Source organism: Glycine soja, chromosome 13, assembly GCF_004193775.1.
Source record: "Glycine soja cultivar W05 chromosome 13, ASM419377v2, whole genome shotgun sequence".
In the NCBI taxonomy this organism is placed as follows: domain Eukaryota; kingdom Viridiplantae; phylum Streptophyta; class Magnoliopsida; order Fabales; family Fabaceae; genus Glycine; species Glycine soja.
In genome coordinates, this window is record NC_041014.1 from 9,677,046 (window position 1) to 9,680,805 (window position 3,760).

Genomic DNA, 3,760 nt, shown 5'->3' on the forward strand with positions numbered 1-3,760 from the left:
AAGTTGACACTCGTTCTGGCTGTCATTCTGGTACTAAGGATATTATTGAATGTAATGATGAACATGTTGGAAAGTCAGTATCAAATGACCTGGTAGATGATAGTCAAAAAACCTCCGCCCTTGAAGATTTTTGTAAGAAAAGTGAACTAACCGAACCTCAAACAAGAACTTCCAATGAGGAGGACCAAAGTCATTTTGCTTTGAGTAAGAGACTAAGAGCTAACAACTGTGCTTCAAATTGGTTTGGCTTATTCTATGCAATTATTGTTTGGCACTAAGAAATTGTTTATTTACTTTTCTTAAAATATGCAGGGTTTGAGGCCTCACTTTGTGGTCATGAACTTAAAGCAAGTATGGGTTTGGTTGCTGTTGCCAAGGTTTTTGAAGCACATCGGATATTTGCAGAAGAATTTGGAAGTTCTGCATTATCCATAATTAAAAATGAAAATCTTGTTCTGAAGTTCAGAGAGAGGTATCTGCTATGGGAAAAGGTTGCTCTTCTTGTACTTGGAATGACTGTATTTGGTTTAGACTTACCTATTGAGACCAAAGATACAATTCCAGTGGGACTGGATGATGTAGTGAAGGCCAAGAATGATGCTCTTGGACCAGCTTCATCTAGACACAGATGGAGACTTTGGCCTATGCCTTTTTGAAGAGTCAAGACAATTGATCACACTGATAGTGTATCAAGTGAGGAGGTATTTGTAGATTCTGAGTCTGATTGCCAAACTTCTGTTGTTGAGCCATCTCCAACATGTGTTATGCCCATTTCCAAATTCATTACTATTTCACAGGTAACCACTACCATTGGATTCGCTTCTCCAAACAAGGTTAATTCCTATAGTGTTCATGGGAGTGCATTAGGTGCTAAAGAAGTTGATGCTACAAGGAAGAATCTTGGAAGGCCATACGAGCTTTTCCATGTGCTAGAAGATGTCAAGAAGTATGGATGGAGAGTTAGAGATATCTTTGTTTCCTCTTAATCTGCTGAGATTTTCATGATCTAGAATGAAACTTTCTTTATTTTTCCTTAGGCATTGGAGTCGCCATACCCCTGAGGGTGCTAAGTGGAATGAAACTTTCTTTATTTTTCATGATCTTGAAGCTAAGTGGAATGCCAAGTTTGTGGAATATGAGAAGAAATACAGTGAGGAAGCTGCAGAGCTTAAGGCTATTATTACTGGCGAATTACCAGCTAGTTGGGAGAAAGCACTTTCGGTGAGTAAACTAACAAACTTCTAGGTTTCTCCTAATATGTATTTTGAGCTATATCTCCTTAGTAGTTGAATTATGTGTAGTCCAATTTTACTGAATGGTGGTGATTCATTTCCATGGTTTGTTATAATCATTAACTTTCCTAATTACAGTTAAAATTCATATTAAGTACATTGAATCTTCACTCATCATCCATCTTTTTGCTTCATGCATGTATAGCCTTCAAACTTTTAAGATCAATAAAACTTGACTTCCATAATTTGTTTTTGGATTATTGACTACCCTTCTAATTAAATTTCAACTTTCAGACATACACTCCAGAAAGCCTTGCAGATGCTACAAGAAATTTGTTTCAGCAAAATCTAAATGCCCTTTGTCTTCACTAACTACGTTGGAGCTGCCATAAGGATTTTTGCACTGTGTGAAGCTGGAGTTATTTATGTGTTGACTCATGATTCGATTGGACTTCGAGAGGATGGACCAACTCATTAGCCAATAGAGCATTTGGCAAGCTTCAGGGCAATGCCAAACACTTTGATGCTTCGTCCAACTGATGGTAATGAAACTGTTGGATCATACAAAGTTGTTGTGGTTAACAGGAAGAGACCCTCAATTGTTGCACTTTGTAGGCAAAAGTTGACCCAACTTCCAGGAACATCTATTGAGGGAGTTGAAAAGGGTGGCTACACCATTTCAGACAATTCATCAGGTAACAAGCCTGATGTTATTTTAATTGGAACTAGTTTTGAGTTGGAAATTGTTGTTGTTGCTGCTGAGGATCTAAGGAAGGAAAGGAAAAGCTGTTACAATTGCTTCTTTTGTTAGTTGGGAACTTTTTGATGAGCAGTCAGATGAATACAACGAGAGTCTTCTACCTGCTTCAGTAACAGCTAGAGTTAGCATTGAGACAGGATCAACATTTGGTTGCCACAACATTGTTGGAAGCAAAGGAAAGGTCATAGGCATTGATTGATTTGGAGCAAGTGCTCCAGCAGGAAAAATATACAAGGAGTTTGGTATCACCAAGGAAGCTGTTATTGCTGCTGCCAAAGAACTTCCGTAGATATATTTGTTGAGTTTCTTTTATCTCATCTAGAACTTGTGGTTTTCACTGGTGGCTTTGGGTTACTGTTACATGATTTGTTTTTTGAGATATCACTTTAGTGACAATAAGGAAGATTAGATTGTTCTTGCATATGATTGTCAGAGGAACCACTTACATTAAAGGATGAGTTGAATTAATGAAGTTGTATGAATTTGTAACAACTATTAGAGATGAAGGAAAGAAGAATGACAGAAAACATGAATGGATTTCTTAATAGGTTTAGAAATGCCCAGTGGGCACCACTATGTGACAAAACTCCATATTACTTCTAAAATATAGAACAATTAATGTGTAAATAAACTAGTGACTATTTAAGGAAAGAATGAAACCTACAGCATATTTCAGAGATTGAAAATGGAGCTGCGGGAAATTGGGATATTAAAATACGCAAGCACAACATATTTCATTACCTTGGAGTTGACCAACCCACCTTCACCCTCAATTTCTCTAAAGGTGATTTGATTCATTTCAAAGTATGTATATTTCTTGATCCTTGATTACATACCTTATCCATTAAGCCTAACTACAAATTTCATTGGCACTCACAAGTTCTAGTCAAATCATTGCTCAATATTATTCTTAGTTACAAGATAGCATTGCCTACTTCAAATTCAACTTAGGTTGCTATAAACAGGAAGGAAAAAGAAATATCAACATCCACTTAATAAATGAAATAACATTATGCATAAACCAAATTACTTAACATCCCAAAACTTGTGTAGGTGAGTACCTTATGAAGAGGCCAGCCAGCTTGTGACAGCTAATAACCCAGAATTGAAGAAATTTCTGCATATATAATTCAAGAAATTTTGTGTCAGCAGTGTATGTTGTGTGAATAAAGCTTCAAATAAAGTAATGAGGTTGACAATCAAGCTTCATATGGTTCTAGGCACATCATTGCTCAATATTATTCTTAGTTACAAGATAGCAATGCCTACTTGAAATTCAACTTATGTTGCTATAAACAGGAACGAAAAAGTAAAATGAACATCCACTTAATAAATGAAATAACACTATGCACAAAACAAATAACTTAACATGCCAAAAGTTGTGCAGGTGAGTACCTTATGAAGAGGCCATCTAGCTTGTGACAACTAATAAGCCAAATCGAATTGAAGAAATTTCTGCATATATAATTCAAGAAAAAGATCAAAGCCTGTAAGGTTCTGAATTCCCTATTTCCACCTTGAGGGCAAGGTGGAATTTCAAGGGGGAACTATTGTCAGGATGTATAATGTGGAGGGCTGAATAAGGACAATTGTTAGTTAGTTAGTCCATAAGTTATTTAGTGAGAATAGTTAGTTAGTTAGTCAGTATTAGAGTTTGGTTAGATAAATAAGGAAATCAGATTGAGGAGGGTATTCGACAAATCAGATTAGGGAGTGGGAGGAAAGATCTTTATTCAATTCTCCACTTTGTGTTCAATTTTCAATAGTA

General features: G+C 36.2%; 1 pseudogene; it reads left to right on the forward strand.

The window, feature by feature from the left end:
• Window positions 1-764: 764 nt before the first annotated feature.
• On the forward strand, window positions 765-2,374 carry LOC114381554 (annotated as a pseudogene).
• Window positions 2,375-3,760: the final 1,386 nt, after the last annotated feature.